Source organism: Cherax quadricarinatus, chromosome 64 (assembly GCF_038502225.1).
Source record: "Cherax quadricarinatus isolate ZL_2023a chromosome 64, ASM3850222v1, whole genome shotgun sequence".
In the NCBI taxonomy this organism is placed as follows: Eukaryota; Metazoa; Arthropoda; class Malacostraca; order Decapoda; family Parastacidae; genus Cherax; species Cherax quadricarinatus.
The window spans coordinates 24,107,758-24,128,875 of NC_091355.1; the positions used below are offsets into that span (position 1 = coordinate 24,107,758).

The 21,118-nt window shown below is 43.2% G+C and overlaps 1 long non-coding RNA gene across 3 annotated transcripts in view; it reads left to right on the plus strand.

Moving 5' to 3' along the window:
• Positions 1-19,014, plus strand: part of LOC138854620 (uncharacterized) — a 215,571-nt gene extending 196,557 nt beyond the window's left edge. For 2 of the 3 annotated variants that reach the window (XR_011393802.1, XR_011393804.1), the window contains one exon: positions 18,894-19,014. This is a non-coding gene — a long non-coding RNA (uncharacterized lncRNA). Of the gene's footprint in view, positions 1-18,748; positions 18,842-18,893 lie in introns of those variants that run through there. The other variant, XR_011393803.1, reaches the window with a different exon arrangement.
• Positions 19,015-21,118: the final 2,104 nt, after the last annotated feature.

Consider the following 21,118-nt stretch of genomic DNA (forward strand, 5'->3'; position numbering starts at 1 on the left):
AGATCCTCTGATATCATCACTCCCAGGTCCTTCACATTACTTTTCCGCTCTATTATTGTTGCAACCCCTGAATGGGTTACAATGATTATTATGTATATATAATGTATATTACCTTTTCATATAATTTTATATTGCTTATATTTGCGATAATAGCTAAATCGTAAATGAATTGCTTTATATTGTTATTTGACGCTTATAGCTTATGTTGTACATATTGTTAGGATGTACATATTATGTGCTCAGTTCAAGTCTTGATTGTCAAACTACTGTAATTATCGCTTGTCGCTCGTTATACTGCCGGCTTCTGAGCTGCACTGCTGTCCACGTAGCTATCACGTGATCGAGGGGGGGGGTGTCCTCACCTCTCGTGAAGTATTCAGTCTGCTCTAGACTCGCTTGGTGGTTGGACAGATTGTCTGTCTCATTATTCTTGTTAGTTCTGTAGAACTTTGTTCACAGAACATTGTATAGACTTAGTGATTTTCGACGTTGTACTGAGGTTGTGTGTCACATAGACACTCTGAACATCTCAGGTCCTTAGCTATAGCTTCTGACCTAATTTTGTACTGGTTTCTGTGTATTGTCACAGTCAGGGTTTTTCCTATGCTGAACTTAGATTCAGTAGTATGGGAGTTTTGTAACTTTTGTGGAGGATCTGCTGATGGTCCCTACTTAGTGTCGTTATATTATCTCCTTGTTCCTGATTCTGTGTCGCAGTCGCTTGATATTGCATTGCTATTGGGCTTAGCATTCTTTGTTGTTCAAGCAGACTGTTCGGGTTGCCAGTCGGTCAAGAAGTTAGTTTATTTGAGGACTTTGTCAGTCACTTGTTTAAGTCTAGTCGAGTCGTGAGACATAGCAAACTACTTAGAGCACTTACATGCATACACACACTTACTTGTACATATTTGAAATATCTTATTAAATGTTAATGTACCTGACGATACTTAAGAATTATAAATGTGATATGTGCTTTCAGCACAATAATATTGAACTCGAGAGAAGTGATTTTATTTTGATCACTAATTTAATTTACTTTGATAATATGCCTAAACAACTTTATTGACTTAATAAATTTATTAAATTTTAATTTCTCTAGTTAGTAGCCTACCAGTTGTAATCCTGAAGCACTATTGAATCTTAATGAATTCTAATGGATAATTGGACAAGGATACTGACTACTTGTTACAAAAACCCAGTAACAGGCTGGATGCTAGAAGGGCAGTCCTTTCTAGTATTCACTGGAGATCTCTAAGCTTTTAGAATCGCGTTTTTTGTAACAAATGGGGGCCTGTCCGGGAGGCTCTTGATCCAAGGTGTTGGAGAAATTGTCCAGTTTGACATACTAGTAACTCTATGATCAAACACTTTGAGTACTTTCCTAATCTGAAGACTTTGAGTTTAGTCTTGTACAACATACCAGGTGGATGTATGTACTTGACTGAGTCTCTTGATCCAAGGAGATGGAAATACTGTTTATGAGCTCTAGCTCTAAGACAACCAACACTAAAATTCCTATTAGGATTATAGTTTCCCATAATCACTCTCTCGTAGTACACTTATTTTCGTGATGTATGCCAAAGTGAAACAGTTAATTGATACTCTGACTTTGTCTGAGTTAAGTACATTAAAACTTCAGACGTGTTGGCAAGTAGCCAAATATCTCGGTGTGACGTATAACAGGAATTACACCGCAGAAACTGTCAGAGTGTTAATTAAAGATATATTGTTTCCTGCTCATACAGAGATGTCTGATTATGATTCAGATTCAGAAAGCCTAGTGTTACAATTAGGAAGTATGACTCTATTTGATGAAGTAGAAGAAAGAGCAACTAAGGCAGAAGAAGTGTCCGAGCCTAGTGTAGCTCAGTTCTCGCTCACACCTTCCCGCCTCACTGACACAATAGTACAGAGTGTAGCTGGTAGTATGACTCAGCCTCATACTAGTACCAGTGTATGCTACACCTGTATCTACTTATCCTAGACCAGATCTAGACTCTCTAGAGACGGCTGGACAAGGTGTCCGACCTAAGGACCGTCCAGATTCATTCGTTAATTTCCGTACTCCTCCATTACCTACTGGTCCTATCTCTCAGGAACAGTTTGAGAGGTTGGAACGCCTCATTATGTTGCAGACTGCACAAATAGAGGCACAGAGGAAATTGAACGAAGAAGATTTCCAAGAGAAAATGTTCGTCTTTAAGACAACAGACTGATAATCACAGGACACATTTAATGTGCAGAAAGCTGCATCATGGTTCCTAAGTTTTTTGAAAGTGACTTAGACACCTATTTTGATGTGTTTGAGAACCAGGCACGTGCTATGAACTGGCCACGTAAGCACTGGGCTACATTGTTGCATACTGCTTTGACAGGAAGAGCTCAAACTTGTACTGCTGCTTTTCCATTTGCCAAGTACATTAGTTATGATGCTGTCAAACAAACTATTCTAGAGACATATAACTTGTTACCTGTAAGTTATCAAAGAGCATTTCGTACGTTACAACGACGACAAGATCAAACTTGTGTAGAGTTTGCTCGTGAGAAAAAAGTTGCATTTGAGAGGTGGTGCTAGAGCTGCAAAGTGTAACAACTTTGACAGTCTTGTTCAGTTGTTACTACACGAAGAGTTTAACAACTGTATGTCTGCTGACATACAAGAATATCTGATCGATCATACTACCTCGGATATTCTGGAAACTGCAGCATTAGCAGACAATTACGAGATTTCTCACAAACTTGTACGTACTAAAACACAGAGAAACAAGGTAACTAAAAATTGTCCTAGAAGTTGGCAACCTAAATCAGCTGCTCATTGCCGGCCTGATGTACCTGCTACTGTAACTTCTCGTACCTTTACCAGGAAAACTCACAATCCTGAATCTGTCTCTGTGGCTAGACAGAAATCTGATATCGAGAAGAAGAAAGTTAAATGTACCTATTGTAACAGAAAAGGACATGCTAGAGAGTATTGCTATAAGTTAGAAAGAGATACGAGAAACAGTCGTGCGGCTGGCGCCCCCACTCAAGTCGTATCCTCTTCCGAGCAACAAAGGCACCAAAATCCTAGTAATGCCTCTGATCCTACTGTTTCAGATAATGTTACTCAGAACAGATGACTAGCATCAGAAAGTGTATCTGACGAAAAGATTCGTTCAGCGATGAGTCCTTACTTTTCGAGAGGTAAAGTAGGATTTGACGAATCACATCTAACTGAGATAATTACTTTCAGAGACACTGGCAGTTATCTCACGTTATTAAGAGAAGATGTACTGCCCATAACTGATGATACCTATTGCAAGATAGATGTATTGTTAGAAGCCTATGGTGGGGCTGTTATAAAAGTGCCTCTGCACAAAGTTTACATTGAAACAAGCTATTATACTGGTTATATTTCAGTGGGTATATCCAGTGGTGTATTTCCCATCAGGTCAGTGGACTTGTTGATAGGGAACGATATCCTTCATGCTGGTATATGTAAAGAACCACTTGTGATTGATAATAACACTGATGATAATTATGCCATTGAAGCTTGTAGAGAGAAACCTATTTTATTTCCTCTCAGCGCAATTACTAGAGCTATGTCAAAGATACAACAACCATCCTTGTCTCCTGTTGAGTTAGTTGATGACAATGATTTAGGCTTGAATATGTTGTTTAGTGATGCTCTGCGCCCAGGATCATTAACACTGACTCCCCCCGGTCATCAACCTAGTCAGGACACAACTGACGTTAAATTTCTAACTCATGATGATTTAATCAAGGATCAGTTTGTTGATCAGTCACTGGAAAGACTGAGAGATATAGCAGTTACTGAGAGTGAAGCAAAGGATCTCGATAATTGTTACTATTATAGTAACGGTGTACTGATGGAGAAAAATACATGTAAGTTGTCAGCTGATAGTGTTTCCATCACAGTCAAGCAGTGTTACCAGTTACATTTCGTGAACAAGCCATTGATTTTGCTCACAATAGTCCCATAGGAGGACATTTGGGTGTCAAGAAGACACTCGGTAAACTGGCAAAACATTTTACTTGGCCAAAGATGAAGGAAACAGTAGCTGATCATGTGCGACGTTGCCACGTGTGTCAAGTGACAGGCAAGCCAGCACACACACCTCCACCTGCGCCTCTCATTCCTATCACCGTGCATGGTGAACCATTCTCACGTCTTATTATTGATTGTGTTGGTCCTTTGCCTAGAACCAAACTAGGAAACCAATACTTATTTACTATTATGGACGCTGCAACACGCTATCCCGAAGCTATTCCTATGAGAAAAATTAATGCTCGTGCTATTGTGAGAGCGCTGATGAAATTTTTCTCCCAGGTTGGATTGCCACGAGAGATACAATCAGATCAGGGATCTAACTTCACTTCTAAGATCTTTCGTGAAGCATTATCCCACCTAGGAATAAAGTCTGTACTTTCAACCAGTTATCATCCACAGTCACAAGGTGCTCTAGAGAGATTTCATCAGACAATGAAATCCATGACGAGAGCTTATTGTGAACATTTTTCTAGAGACTGGGATGAAGGTATACCTTTTCTTCTGTTCACTATGAGAGAAAGTGAGCAAGAAAGTCCCGGATTTAGTCCGTTTGAATTAATATTCGGACACCAAGTGCGTGGTCCTCTCACAGTGTTAAAAGACGTGTGGACAGGAAAATCAAATCCATCATTGAGTACTTCACCTTCATTAATGCAGCAACATTTGACAGCCGCTAGAGAGCTAGCTTCGAAAAACCTAGTTTCAGCCCAAGCTAGAATGAAGCATTAGAATTAAAGCAGGAGATAAGGTGATGGCTCGGAAATTAGTACCAGGTCATGCTCTACAAGCCAGGTATGATGGTCCCCTGGAAGTAGTGAAAAAGCTTAGCGACGTAAATTATTTGGTACGTACGCCTGGGAAAAAGAAATCTAATCATGTGTACCATGTTAACCAGCTTAAGACATACTACGCTAGTCCTCTACCTACTACTTCTATTCTTCCTAGGACAGAGGAAGAAAACGTCAGTCTACCTGACATCTCTAGAGGTATAGAGGTGCGTTTAGAAAATTCAGTGACTCTACAATCACTAGACGATTTTCTTAGTAACCTTGGGATTGATAAAGCTGGTGATATTAAAAACATGATTTTGCATTTCCCTGAATTGTTCAGTGATGTTCCTAAACGTTGTACTCTGGGTGTACATGACGTTGATGTACAGGGAGCATCACCCATTAAGCAATCACCATATAGGATGAGTCCAACGAAGCATAAAGCATTGAGAGAAAGGTTGATTTTCTGTTATGTCATGGACTTATTGAGTGCAGTAAAAGTCCATGGGCATCTCCATGTATTTTAGTGCCTAAACCTGACGGTAGTTTCAGGATGTGCACTAATTACAGGAAAGTGAACTCTGTCACCTTACATGATGGTTATCCTCTACCTCGCATTGACGACCTTATTGACCGTGTCAGGAGCCCAGTTTGTCAGCAGTTTAGGTCACTTACGAGGCTATTCAATCAACGTCCTCAACACTCCCAAGGCTTACTGATACCGGCGTGCTCAAGAAATATCTGCTTTTACTGTTCAAGATGGACTGTTTAACTACCTCGTCACCCTCTTCAGCCTATGTAACGCGGCTTCTTCATTCCAGCGTTTATAATGAACGAGTTGACCCACAACTTAGAAGGAGTAGAAGCCTACCTTGACGACTTAGTGGTGTACAGTGACGAGTGGGAACAACACTTGACGCATCTCAGAGCACTGTTTGAGAGACTGGCACACTACAGCTTCTCTTTTAACTTGGCTAAATGTAGTTTTGGTCAAGCCAAGATTATCTATCTCGGCTTCTCTATTGGCCAAGGTGAGGTTGCTCCTGTTGAGGCTAAGGTTCGTGCTATTTCTGCATTTCCAGTGCCACAGGATAGGGAGTACAGAGATTCCTGGGCATGGCAGGATATTATTACAGGTTCTGTCCAAACTTTTCTCAGATTACTGTCCTCTCACTGAGCTTACTAGTAGCAAAGTTCAGTTCATCTGGACTAGGGACTGTTCAGACTCGTTTACAAGGTTGAAGCGTCTGCTTTCTTCTGCTCCCGTGTTGAGGAGTCCTAATTTCAGTCTTCCTTTCTGTTTACATATAGATGTGAGTGGTTATGCAGTGGGTGCTGTGCTGCTCCAACAGTCAACATCCACTGACATTCTCCATCCTATATGTTACTATTCATCTAAGCTCAAACGACACCAGAAAAATTATGCCACTATTGAGAAAGAGGCTCTAGCTCTTGTGGTGTCCTTGGAACATTTTGACGTGTATTTGGGCACTTCCCCATTTAAAATTAACATTTTTTCAGACCACAATCCACTCACCTACATAAATACAATGAAGAGTAAAAATGCTAGGATCATGAGGTGGGCCGTCAGAATCCAGCCTTATTCTATTAGTAAAAACATATCAGTGGTCATTGTAATGTAACTGCTGATGCTCTGTCACGTCCTTTAATTATCATTGTTACATTAAAGTAACGTAATTTTATGCCCAATTACCTTTAGTTACTTGCTATGTCAAATTCAGTAAAGTAACGTAATCTCTCCAGCCCATATTAACTATATATACTCATGTCATGTCTAATTATTATATTTATATATGTTACGCAGAAATGTGGGATAGCTGGGGGCTTGAGCCTGGTCTAAGGGCAAAGGTAAAAGTTACACACATCTCAAGCATAAACAGGCCACCCAGGGCTATCCCAGTTAAAACAGAAAGCGCTAAACCAAAATGTATTACTTCCATGGGTTGGTTAACAGAGGGTTAGGCAAAAATCTCAATTAGGAAAATATATCTATTTAATCACCATAACACATATACACACTCTAGAAAAACCTTAATCCTAAACGCCCAAATGAGGGTACACAAGAAACAGCTGGCTGGAGGTCCAGCCACCATAACACTAGGCCTCGTCAGCGCCAGGCCGTCTCTACTCCACTACAAACCTCATTTCTTACTTCCTCACTCCTCCCACAGCACCCTGACCATGTCAGAGCCTGGGTGAACATACAGGTAAGCCATATGAAGAGCCTATGGCTTGGGTTGGATAAACAAAATGAGTACACGACTACAAACTTAGCTTCAAATACACAGCATCTCCGACGCCAGCCTCTACACCATGCTAACGTCACGTGACTCCCCCAGCCACGCTTACTCCGCATACCCAAACATCCTTGGAAAATAAATCCCTAACAGGATTTCTTTATAATTACAGTTAGAGTACTTTACAGTACCCCCAAATGCACATTATCAATTATAAAATTATTCCTTACAACTACAATATTCATATTATTATGGCACACTTCCCCACTAATATGTACATTACGATGTCATGCAGAACCCTGCGTAACACCCCCACCCCCAGACCATAGGTCTCACTCTGCTAGCGGGGTCCCTACAGACACCGCTAGGCAAAAAGAAAAAAAAAAAAAAAAAAAAAAAAAAAAAGCCCCACATTAAGGTCTGAGGCAACTGGCAAAATGATAACTGGGGAATGACCACCATACAATCACGGTCTTTTGGTACTACAAATATGCAATATTTACAAACTGAGGTACTAGAGTGCAGACATATGAAACTCGTCGAACATAAAAGTGATCAAGTTCTATGCCCAACGAGCTCACAGTCACACTCTTAGACAGCTGTTTTAGGAAAAGGCACCATTACAACACAGCGCTGGCCAGGCGCTGGCATTGATGCATTTTACCTAAATTACATCAAGCAAACTTATAAACAAGCAAGTAAACTTTGTACAAAAGTGCCCCTGAGGAATGCCATTTTATGAAGTAACACCAAAGTTCAGTATGTTGCAGGGCAGACCAAACTGTAGGTGCCACCAAAAAAAAATTTTAAACAGTAAGTACATTTTCCATGAGTTCAAAGAAAAGAAAAACAGATTTTACATGTTAAATTCTACTTAGAAAGCAACATCACATTATCACTCCTATCTCACAGCAATTTTTAGTAAACAAAACTGGTTCCCCATGACACACCTCTGCGAGAATCAGGAGAGCACAGGAGAGGGGAAAAATATCAGGCCCCTAAAAACAACGGGTGGATAGGCACATAAATCTTGTTGGTGGGACTGCGGCCGTAAAACCCTGGAGTCATCACTGAAGACCCCCAAAAGGTGGACCTCCCAGGCCGCCACCTACATGTCATTCCAAGGACCCTGGAGTCACCCCAGTGGTGATCCAAAAAGGAAAAATTGAAAAAGAGTCCTGGAGAACCAAAACACCTCGGATCAAAAGACATGACCCAAACAGTGGAGGGCATCACCGCCAGCCCCACATTCACTAAAACGTTAGGTCCAACAGTCCCTATACCAACATAAAACAGAGGCGAGGCATTCCAGCCAACACCTAAAAAACGTAGCATACCTTACCTAGGCATGGTCTTTGATGTGACTACCCCCCTAAATACACACACACTAGGGAATCCTGATACCTCCAGCTCCAGCTCAACCTGCCCTTCTCCTTTGGGTGGCCCAGAGTTCCATCTACTCGTCTACCGCAAATCACTGCAAAATAAGAATAGATAAGTGATCTATACACTACATTGTGCACTTTAAACACGAGACAAGGCATCAGCAACCACATTCTCCGCTCCCTTCACATAATGAATCACCAGATTAAGAGGTTGGAGAAACAAGGCCCACCTCGTAAGTCTCTGATTGTGGTTCCTCATTAAGTGAAGGAAACGTAAGGGATTATGGTCACTATACACAGTTATAGGGTGAACTGAGGAGGAGACATAAACCTCAAAATGTTGCACTGCTAACACTAAAGCAAGAGCCTCCTTTTCTATGGTGGCATAGTGCTGCTGGTGTTTCTTAAGTTTTGCCGAAAAGTAGCTGACTGGCAACAATTGTCCCTCCACTTCTTGCAGTAGTACAGCCCCAACACCAGTATCACTGGCATCTACTTGTAGAGAAAATGGCAATGTGAAATTAGGACTAGCCAGCACCGGAGCACTTGTAAGCAAAGCTTTTACATGTTCAAATGCCCTCTGACACTTCATATCCCACACAAATGTACACTTGGGGCTAGTCAGGTCAGTGAGTGGAGAGATCACCTTTGACAAATTTGGACAGAACTTTCTATAAAATGTTACCATGCCCACAAAACGCATAACCTCCTTCCGGGTCTTTGGTACAGGATAATTGTCTATAGCCTCCACCTTGGCATTCACTGGGGCCACCTTCCCCTGGCCAATAACATGTCCTAGAAAAGTTACCTGGGCTTGCCCGAAAACACTCTTTGCCAAATTAACTGTGAGCTGAGCACCAGCGAGCCTAGAGAAAAGCTCTCGAAGCTGCCTTACATGCTCTGACCAACAGTCGCTAAAAATAACCAGGTCATCAATATAACACCTCACGCCCTTTAGGCCACGTATAACCTCCTGCATTCTGCGTTGAAAACAGGAGGGTGCATTACGAAGCCCAAAGGGGAGAACTTTGTACTGAAAAAGCCCATCCGGCGTTACAAAAGCAGAGATGTCACTGGCACGTGGGGTTAAAGGTATCTGGTAATAACCCTTCAACAGGTCTAACTTACTTACATATTTAGCTCCCCCCACTGCATCAATGACATCATCCATTCTAGGAAGAGGAAAACAATCAGCCTTACTTATTAAATTAACCTTACGGTAGTCAGTGCACATCCTCATGGTGCCATCTGGTTTGGGAACCATCAGACAGGGGGATGCCCACTCACTCTCGCTTGGTATTATTAAATCATTGTCAAGTAAAAATTTCACCTCCTTCTCCATACTTTTTCTCTTTTGTGGGTTCATTCTGTAAGGGACCTGCCGAATTGGTTCAGCTTCCCTTACATCTATATCATGGGGCTTTAGCTTGCTTACACGAGGGATATCCCCAAACAAATCCTCAAAATTCCAGAGAAGCTGAACCATCTCAGCAACCCTTTCCTTACTAAGACCTAACATACATTGTGAAGGATCTTTTAACAATGCCCTGTTACTAAGGTGTACATCTGTGGCCCCCTGTGCATCAGTGTCCACCCTTGGGTCACCTACTATATTTACACATGCCACACCTCTTTGGTGGTACCTTTTCAGCCTGTTTATATGTACCACCCGTTCAGACTTCCGTCGCCCAGGTGTGTGAATTCTGTAATTTTGATCCGTGACCTTTTCCACGACCTTGTACGGCCCACTGAACTTTGCTTTTAAGGCATTACCAGGCACCGGCTCCAATGCTAGTACCTCCTCTCCTACTTCAAAGGTACGAGGCACGGCCTTGCGGTCAAATTGTTTCTTCATCTTGGTTTGGCTGATGTGCAGGTTCGCAGCCGCCAGATGCTTCATGTGAGCCAAACGGTCTCTGAAAGCGAGAAAATCCTCCGAGGGGGCAGCATCACAATCTTCACCAAGCCAGTAATCCTTCAAAATCATCAGTGGTCCCCTTACCTGGTGACCATAGATCAGTTCGAAAGGACTATAGCGTAATGAATCCTGAGTGCTGTCCCTCACGGCAAATAAAAGGAGGGGGATACCCTCATCCCAGTCCTTCTGGTACTGGGCACAATAAGCCCGCAGCATAGTTTTGAGAGACTGGTGAAACCGCTCCACAACTCCTTGACTCTCTGGGTGATAGGCAGTGGAGGTCGTCATTTTAATATTAAACTCCCCCAAAACTGTGCGAAAATGTTTAGATGTAAAATTTGACCCCTGATCTGTTTGAATTTCCTTAGGGATCCCGACCTGCGTAAAAAATTTCACCAGTGCTCTCAAGACTACACGTGTGGTAATCTTACGTAGTGGAATGGCCTCCGGAAATCTGGTAGAGGAACAAATAATAGTAAGTAAGTACTGGTTTCCCATCTTGGTCCTGGGTAGCGGCCCCACACAATCCACCACCAGCCTGCTAAAAGGTTCTCCGGCGACTGTTATAGGGTTAAGAGGGGCAGGTTTAATTCCTTGATTAGGTTTTCCTATTCTTTGGCAAACTGGGCATGATTCTACATACTTACCCACTGATTCCCATACCTGGGGCCAGTAAAAATGTTTAGAAATCTTGCCCATAGTCTTTTTAACACCTAAATGTCCTCCCATGGGAACATCGTGGGCCAAACACAAAACCTGATATCTAAATGGTTCCGGCACCACCACTTGGTAGAGTGCCTGCCGTGCTCCATCATTAGATGTCGCATCCGATAAGGTCTTTCGCATTAAAATACCGTCTGCAAAAAAAAAACATTTAGTTAGTTGAGAGGCCTCTTCCTCGGTAACAGCAGATGACCGAATAGCTTGTAGGGTGTCGTCACACCCCTGGGCCTCGATCAGCTGCTCACGAGTAGGAGTCGCCCCCCCTATACCAGCTCCAAGACCCCCACTCAAACAGGGTCTTGCCTGGGATGGTTCATCACAACCCCGAGCCAACTGCAGGCTAGGCTCGAGGAATAGATTTCCCAAACCCAAATCATCCCCAGGATCTAACGAGTCACAGCGAGAGACTGCCCTCTTCTCTTTTGACATTTTCCTGGTTACTGCACACAACGGAAATAACTCGGGCAATGTAGCCCTAGCTTTTTCCTCCCAACTCTGTGAGGCTGGGTCCCTCCAAACCAGAGGTTCCTCACTTTCAAGACAACCCATGACATTATTGCCTAAGAGTAGGTCAACCCCTGCACAAGGTATATCCTCTGTGATACCTACAGCTAAGTAACCACACTGGTATGCAGACTCCACCCATAACCTGTGCACTGGAGTCTTGACAGGGCATCCTGTAATTCCTTTGAGCAAAACGTCCAACCCAGTGTATGTGTCATCCGACACTGGCAGTATGCCCCTACGAAGCAAAGTGTATGTGCTACCAGTGTCCCTCAAAGATAGAACACCTGTTACCCTACCTTCATTTTGGTGTAAGGCCACGGTGGACTTGCTTGTAAAGACCTTCATCCGAGGGTCCAAACCTGCTGAGGTACCTGACATACCCGGAGGTGGTGCTTCAATATTAGCTACCATGTGGGTACCTGGTGTATCTACCTTAGAAACTCCAGCAAGCGCCTGATCTCTACGCATCTTCTTGCAATACGGCTGCAGATGGCCCTGTTTATGACAATAAGTACAGTAATATGGTTTAAAGGCCCCCTGCCCGTTTGACATAGGCTGGGGCCCATGATCTTGGGAAACTGGGCTCGTCCCACCTGTTCCTTGTAGTCCTGGACCTGTGACAACTGACTTAAAACCTCCTCGAGTGGGTACTGGAAAATTAGGGTTATTAAAACTCTTGTGGTTATTAGGCTGATAAATGGGTGGCTTAAACTTCTGAAATTTCTTATTCCTATTGGTGGGTGGAGAAAACTTACCATTATTAGTATGTGGGGTGTGGTAACTGCTACCAAATTTTTGGTTAGCTAAAAATCTGTCACCCAGCTCTAAAGCATTATTAAAATCATCAAGATCCTTCTCCTCAAGATATGCCTTAAGGTCAGGAGGAACATTTCTCAAAAGATCCTCTAACAAAATTAAGGTAATTACACCTTCATAATTGCCTACCACCCCCTTTGAGCGACACCACCTATTTAGAAGTGACATCTTCTCCTTACCATATTCCACCAAAGACTGCCCTGACTGAAACTTTAGTCCTCTGAATTTCTGCCTGTACCTTTCCGGCAACATTTGATAAGCCAGTAAAACTACCTCTTTTAGCTTATGATAATCAGAAAAGGCAGATCCTTCTAAAGAACTAATAGCCTGTAACCCTTTACCAACTAATTGGGTTCTTGCTAATGTCGCCCATTCCTTTTCCGGCCAAACTTGGGATTTGGCCGTACTTTCAAATAACAGAAAAAACTGGTCTGGGTCTTTCTCTAGGAATTTGGGCACAAATTTTATGGCTTTATCCAAATGAAAAACATCTACCCTTGTGTCTGTGTCTGGGTGAGAAGCAAGCTGCCTCTCTTTAGCTCTTTCTTGAGCCCTAAGCTCCTCTAAGGCTCTCTGTTCCTGGATCTTTGTACGCTCAATCCTTAACCGTTCCTTTTCTTCTGCAACTAGGGTTAATTTCATTTGTAAAATTACTACTTCCTTATCCAGGTCCCTATCATGGGGATTTGATTCAATGTCACCTTCCAAATGCATGTCATCCTCAGAATTTTCACCAGTGTCAGCCATTTTGGGAAATAATAGCACCAAATCTTACTACCAGCCACAGAACTTACTGATATAAAATAATAAAGCACACAGCAAGGTACATATACTGAAGTAGTATATTCACAAGGAGTTGTCATGTGACTCCCTCAAATTAAACAGGATTGCACACAAAAAGAAAATCCTGGCAGAAAAAAAAATAAGAGCTACTGCACCTGCAAAGGTAAATTATTTCCAGAAATTTAGGTGAGCATAACCCCCTAAAAATCAGCAAGATTGTACCTGCAAGGGTAAATTATGCACAAAATATCAAGTATTAATAACACCCTAAAAATCAACAATATGGTACAGAAAGGTAAATGATTTATAGAGTATTAATTAATAATAACACCCTAAAACCAGCAATATTATACAGAAAGGTAAATTATTCACAGGGTATTAATTAATAATAACACCCTAAAAACTAGCAATAAAAACTAGCAATGTTGCACACAAAAGTAAATTATTCACAGGGTATTAATTAATAATAACACCCTAAAAACTAGCAATGTTGCACACAAAAGTAAATTATTCACAGGGTATTAATTAATAATAACACCCTAAAAACTAGCAATGTTGCACACAAAAGTAAATTATTCACAGGGTATTAATTAATAATAACACCCTAAAAACTAGCAATATTGCAAACAAAGGTAAATTATTATTTTAGTGTGAGTGTTATAGTGAATGCTTCCTCTGACCAACCCAGTAAACAATGATTATTGACTTTCCAGGTTGCAAACTTGAATTACCACAAAAATTTGATAATTCTCCCATATACAGGCCCCCATGTTACGCAGAAATGTAGGATAGCTGGGAGCTTGAGCCTGGTCTAAGGGCAAAGGTAAAAGTTACACACATCTCAAGCCCAAACAGGCCACCCAGGGCTATCCCAGTCAAAACAGAAAGCGCTAAACCAGTATGTGTTACTTCAAGGGGTTGGTTAACAGAGGGTTAGGCAAAAATCCCAATTAGGAAAATATAACTATTTAATCACCATAACATAACACACTCTAGAAAAACCTTAATCCTAAACGCCCAAATGAGGGTACACAAGAAACAGCTGGCTGGAGGTCCAGCCACCATAACACTAGGCCTCGTCAGCGCCAGGCCGTCTACTCCACTACAAACCTCATTTCTTATTTCCTCACTCCTCCCACAGCACCCTGACCATGTCAGAGCCTGGGTGAACATACAGGTAAGCCATATGAAGAGCCTATGGCTTGAGTTGGATAAACAAAATGAGTACACAACTACAAACTTAGCTTAAATACACAGCATCTCCGACGCCAGCCTCTACACACCATGCTAACGTCACGTGACTCCCCCAGCCACGCTTACTCCGCGTACCCAAACATCCTTGGAAAATAAATCCCTAACAGAATTTCTTTATAATTACAGTTAGAGTACTTTACAGTACCCCCAAATGCACATTATGAATTATAAAATTATTCCTTACAACTATAATATTCATATTATTATGGCACACTTCTCCACTATATGTACATTACGATGTCATGCAGAACCCTGCATAACAGGCATGCCATTTATTGAATTTTCGAAGTCTTGTGGCGTTGGGATAATATCAGAGATTTTTGAGAAAACCAAATTTTGGGTCTCTGTCATAAAGAATTCATTTGAATTGTCGACCCTTAGTCTGGGTAAGGGCTCGCTGAACGGAGTCGTATTGGGACTTTAGTATTTCACTGATTTCTATGCTGTCATCTGTGTATGCCCCGTCTCGCCTAAGCAGAGGCTCAATACTGGATGTTTTTTCCCTAGATATGGCGTAAGATTAGAAGTATTTTGTTTGTTTATCAATTTCCATTATGGCTTTAAGTTCTTTCTGAGATTCTTGTCTCCTGTAAGATTCCTTCAGCTTAAGTTCGATATTTGCTATTTCACTTACCAGTGCCTCCCTTTCAGATATATGTATTGGCCACTCTCAGCAGCTCTGTGATTCCTCGCCTTCGTCTGTATAGGGAGCATCTCTCTCTTTTTCTAGTTTACATCTTCTCTTTCTTTTTCTTAATGGAATGTGTCTTGAGCAGATCTAAAGAACTATGGAGTCACTTCTTTCATTAGTCTGCTTCCCAATAATTCTGTTCCTAGTTCAGTTAGGGTATAGTGGACCCTTTGCTTCCGGATTATTGAAGGTCAGTTACTAGACACTCAACTCTCTAGCACCCACAAAACAGGGGTACTTGCAGAGGTGCCTGGCAGCGAAGAAGCTCAGATGTCGAGCCACAGTTAATCCTCTCTCACTTGTCTTCGTATAACTGATCACTATAGTCACTTAGCACACTACCATGATATGTCTTTTATTGCTCAGATATTCACACTTCTTCCTTATTGTATGGACATAGCTTTATTACAGGCAACATCAACAGTACCCGAGGATGATAAACACTGGCTGCTATTTCCTCTTGCTTGCTTGTTTTCATTTTTTTTTATTTTAGATGTCATACTTATTATGACATCTAAAATAAAATTGTATGATTTGTTTATGGATGACTTGCTACACTAGCCTGACTTAGCTCTTAACTCTGCTTGGAGACACACCTTGTTCTGTTGGTATTTGTAATTATGTGAATTATTGCAACTCCAGCCTGGCACCATGCCAGCTGCTACTTTCCTAAGATCTGATTGCCGAAAAATCCGTGGTCACCTGGCCACGGTGGCCCGTGGCCTGGTGGCTAAAGCTCTCGCTTCACATGGCGAGGGGTCTGGGTTCGATTTCCGGCAAGGGTAGAAACATTTGGTGTGTTTCTTTACACTGGTTGTCTATGTTCCTTATCAGTAAAAAAGGGTACCTAGGAGTTAGTCAACTGGTGTGGGTCGCATCCTGGGTGTTAGTCGACTGGTGTGGGTCCCATCCTGGGACAAAACTGACCTAATTTGTCCGAAATGCTCTGCATAATAAGGGGCTTTCTATATTTTAGTATGTCATTGATGTCAGCTATGGTCTGTATACCTTCTACATGTACTTGTAGTAAATAAAGATATTATTATTATTATTATTATTATTATTATTAATTATAGAGTGACGTAGTACGGACATGCCAGTGTAACAATGACTGATGAAAGGACACACCAGTATATGATGGGTATTGTGTTTACAATGCTGGGTAATGAACTATGCTGCTGCTGCTGCTGCTGCTGCTGCTGCTGCTGCTGCTGTGTTCTATGACAATTACGTAATACGAAGAAGAGCTATCAATGTTTCCTCATTATTCTCCATCACACAGGATGGTGTTCCTACACCAGGTGATAAAATAGGTTGATCCAGGAGACATAAGTAGGGTGATCAAGGACATCATTAAGTACATTATTAGATATTTAGCAGTTATGGAAGCTAGCATGACTTCATGTCAGAAGACCTGGAATGAAGCCCTGGAAGACCTGAGGTTACTGTTGCTTATCAAATGTTATCTCTTAGGAGAGAATCTTCTCTCACTCTTTCTCAACCTCTTTCCATCTCTATTTTTTCTTCCTCCCACTCTTCTTACCAGGACTCAGGTTGAAGCTCCTTACTTCCAGGACTCAGAATCAAGCTCCTCACTTCCAGGACTCAGGATGAAGCTCCTTCCTTCCAGGACTCAGGATGAAGCTCTTTCCTTCCAGGACTCAGGTTGAAGGTGCTTCCTTCCAGGACTCAGGTTGAAGCTCCTTACTTCCAGGACTCAGGTTGAAGCTCCATACTTCCAGGACTCAGGTTGAAGCTCCATACTTCCAGGACTCAGGTTGAAGCTCCTTACTTCCAGGACTCAGGTTGAAGCTCCATGCTTCCAGGACTCAGGTTGAAGCTCCTTACTTCCAGGACTCAGGTTGAAGCTCCTTACTTCCAGGACTCAGGTTGAAGCTCCATACTTCCAGGACTCAGGTTGAAGCTCCATACTTCCAGGACTCAGGTTGAAGCTCCATACTTCCAGGACTCAGGTTGAAGCTCCATACTTCCAGGACTCAGGTTGAAGCTCCATACTTCCAGGACTCAGGTTGAAGCTCCATACTTCCAGGACTCAGGTTGAAGCTCCATACTTCCAGGACTCAGGTTGAAGCTCCATACTTCCAGGACTCAGGTTGAAGCTCCATACTTCCAGGACTCAGGTTGAAGCTCCATACTTCCAGGACTCAGGTTGAAGCTCCATACTTCCAGGACTCAGGTTGAAGCTCCATACTTCCAGGACTCAGGTTGAAGCTCCATACTTCCAGGACTCAGGTTGAAGCTCCATACTTCCAGGACTCAGGTTGAAGCTCCATACTTCCAGGACTCAGGTTGAAGCTCCATACTCCAGGACTCATGAAGCTCCTTCCAGGACTCAGGTTGAAGCTCCAGGTTACTTCCAGGACTCAGGTTGAAGCTCCATACTTCCAGGACTCAGGTTGCTCCATAAGACTCAGGTTGAAGCTCCATACTTCCAGGACTCAGGTTGAAGCTCCATACTTCCAGGACTCAGGTTGAAGCTCCATACTTCCAGGACTCAGGTTGAAGCTCCATACTTCCAGGACTCAGGTTGAAGCTCCATACTTCCAGGACTCAGGTTGAAGCTCCATACTTCCAGGACTCAGGTTGAAGCTCCATACTTACTCAGGTTGAAGCTCCATACTTCCAGGACTCAGGTTGAAGCTCCATACTTCCAGGACTCAGGTTGAAGCTCCATACTTCCAGGACTCAGGTTGAAGCTCCATACTTCCAGGACTCAGGTTGAAGCTCCATACTTCCAGGACTCAGGTTGAAGCTCCATACTTCCAGGACTCAGGTTGAAGCTCCATACTTCCAGGACTCAGGTTGAAGCTCCATACTTCCAGGACTCAGGTTGAAGCTCCATACTTCCAGGACTCAGGTTGAAGCTCCATACTTCCAGGACTCAGGTTGAAGCTCCATACTTCCAGGACTCAGGTTGAAGCTCCATACTTCCAGGACTCAGGTTGAAGCTCCATACTTCCAGGACTCAGGTTGAAGCTCCATACTTCCAGGACTCAGGTTGAAGCTCCATACTTCCAGGACTCAGGTTGAAGCTCCATACTTCCAGGACTCAGGTTGAAGCTCCATACTTCCACTAGTACACCTTCACATTACAATCAAACTTTAAAAGGATTGGAAAAAATAACTTTACTAAATGCAAATTTATTCAGATTAATACATGAAATATGAAAGACATGAAGTGCTGGAGGTGAAGTGAGAAGTGAAGTGAGAGGTGCGTTATAGCTGCTATGTTAGTGTTACACAGATCAAGTGAAGCGATAAGCGAAGTGGTAATAGTTACACAGATGAAGGCAACATTCCTGACTGACACAGGATGTGTTACAGCGGCTGTGGCAGAGTGACACAGATGAAGGCAACATTCCTGACTGACACAGGATGTGTTACAGCGGCTGTGGCAGAGTGACACAGATGAAGGCAACATTCCTGACTGACACAGGATGTGTTACAGCGGCTGTGGCAGAGTGACACAGATGAAGGCAACATTCCTGACTGACACAGGATGTGTTACAGCGGCTGTGGCAGAGTGACACAGGATGCCACTACTGTTTCTCATCTCTAAAATTTGATGCAATCATTACTCATTACTCAATTTAATTTTCATTTATTTTCATTATTACTTCATTTATCTTGAACGAAATGGAGTGACGAACATGAACATGAACAGGTAGTGGGCATCATGGTCGTCAACAGGTAGAGGGCATCACGGTCGTCAACAGGTAGAGGGCATCACGGTCGTCAACAGGTAGAGGGCATCACGGTCGTCAACAGGTAGTGGGCATCACGGTCGTCACAGGTAGTGGGCATCACGGTCGTCAACAGGTAGTGGGCATCACGGTCGTCAACAGGTAGTGGGCATCACGGTCGTCAACAGGTAGTGGGCATCACGGTCGTCAACAGGTAGTGGGCATCACGGTCGTCAACAGGTAGTGGGCATCACGGTCGTCAACAGGTAGTGGGCATCACGGTCGTCAACAGGTAGTGGGCATCACGGTCGTCAACAGGTAGTGGGCATCACGGTCAACACATACCTCCTGTAAAGATGTTATCAGAAATTCCTTTGAGTAACTATTAGGATAAACTTTATAAATCATAGACGTTGTTAGTCTAGGGGAGTTTTTATGGAGAATTATTCTCTAGTAATATCGTAATAACGTTGTATGGAAAAACTTTGTAAAATGTATCGTTAATATAAAGTAGATATTGTTATAGACTTGTGGTATTTTGTTGTACCTTTTTCTTAATTATATATAAACAGACTTTATATACCACTTATAAATTAAGAAGACCTTCATTCTTAGCTGAATGAACCTTTAATATTCAGTTGAACAAAATGTTACATCAACCTCTATTTTCTAAGTTCATTATGATGTTGACTTAGAAAACTTGAAGTTTCTACACACGAGAACTTCTGTACAATGAAAATTCCACAATTTCTGGTGACTTAAGTGAATAAAGTTCTAGACAAAATGCTTCACCGTTTAGGTTAACAGTAGTGAGCCGTGGAGACCTTCACTATACCGAGAGTGACGCTCTACTGTCTGCTCTACTACACTCACCTCTGACGTAAGCTGGCGTCAGGCGAGTAGTAACACTCACCTCTGACGTAAGCTGGCGTCAGGCGAGTAGTAACACTCACCTCTGACGTAAGCTGGCGTCAGGCGAGTAGTAACACTCACCTCTGAAGTAAGCTGGCGTCAGGCGAGTAGTAACACTCACCCCTGACATAAGCTGGCGTCAAGCGAGTAGTAACACTCACCTCTGACGTAAGTTGGCGTCAGGGGAGTAGTAACACTCACCTCTGACGTAAGCTGGCGTCAGGCGAGTAGTAACACTCACCTCTGACTTAAGCTGGCGTCAGGCGAGTAGTAACACTCACCTCTGACGTAAGCTGGCGTCAGGCGAGTAGTAACACTCACCTCTGACGTAAGCTGGCGTCAGGCGAGTAGTAACACTCACCTCTGACGTAAGCTGGCGTCAGGCGAGTAGTAACACTCACCTCTGACGTAAGCTGGCGTCAGGCGAGTAGTAACACTCACCTCTGACGTAAGCTGGCGTCAGGCGAGTAGTAACACTCACCTCTGACGTAAGCTGGCGTCAGGCGAGTAGTAACACTCACCTCTGACGTAAGCTGGCGTCAGGCGAGTAGTAACACTCACCTCTGACGTAAGCTGGCGTCAGGCGAGTAGTAACACTCACCTCTGACGTAAGCTGGCGTCAGGCGAGTAGTAACACTCACCTCTGACGTAAGCTGGCGTCAGGCGAGTAGTAACACTCACCTCTGACGTGTAACACTCACCACTGACAGCCGCTGGCGTCAGGCGAGTAGTAACACTCACCTCTGACGTAAGCTGGCGTCAGGCGAGTAGTAACACTCACCTCTGACGTAAGCTGGCGTCAGGCGAGTAGTAACACTCACCTCTGACGTAAGCTGGCGTCAGGCGAGTAGTAACACTCACCTCTGACGTAAGCTGGCGTCAGGCGAGTAGTAACACTCACCTCTGACGTAAGCTGGCGTCAGGCGAGTAGTAACACTCACCTCTGACGTAAGCTGGCGTCAGGCGAGTAGTAACACTCACCTCTGACGTAAGCTCGCGTCAGGCGAGTAGTAACACTCACCTCTGACGTAAGCTGGCGTCAGGCGAGTAGTAACACTCACCTCGCATCAGGCGAATAGTAACTCTCACCTCTGACGTAAGCTGGCGTCAGGCGAGTACTAACACCCACCTCTGACGTAAGCTCACGTCAGGCGAGTAGGAACACTCATCTCTGACGTAAGTTGGCGTCAGGCGAGTAGTAACACTCACCTCTGACGTAAGCTAGCCTCAGGCGAGTAGTAACACTCACCTCTGACGTAAGCTCGCATCAGGCGAATAGTAACACTCACCTCTGACGTAAGCTGGCGTCAGGCGAGTACTAACACTCACCTCTGACGTAAGCTCAC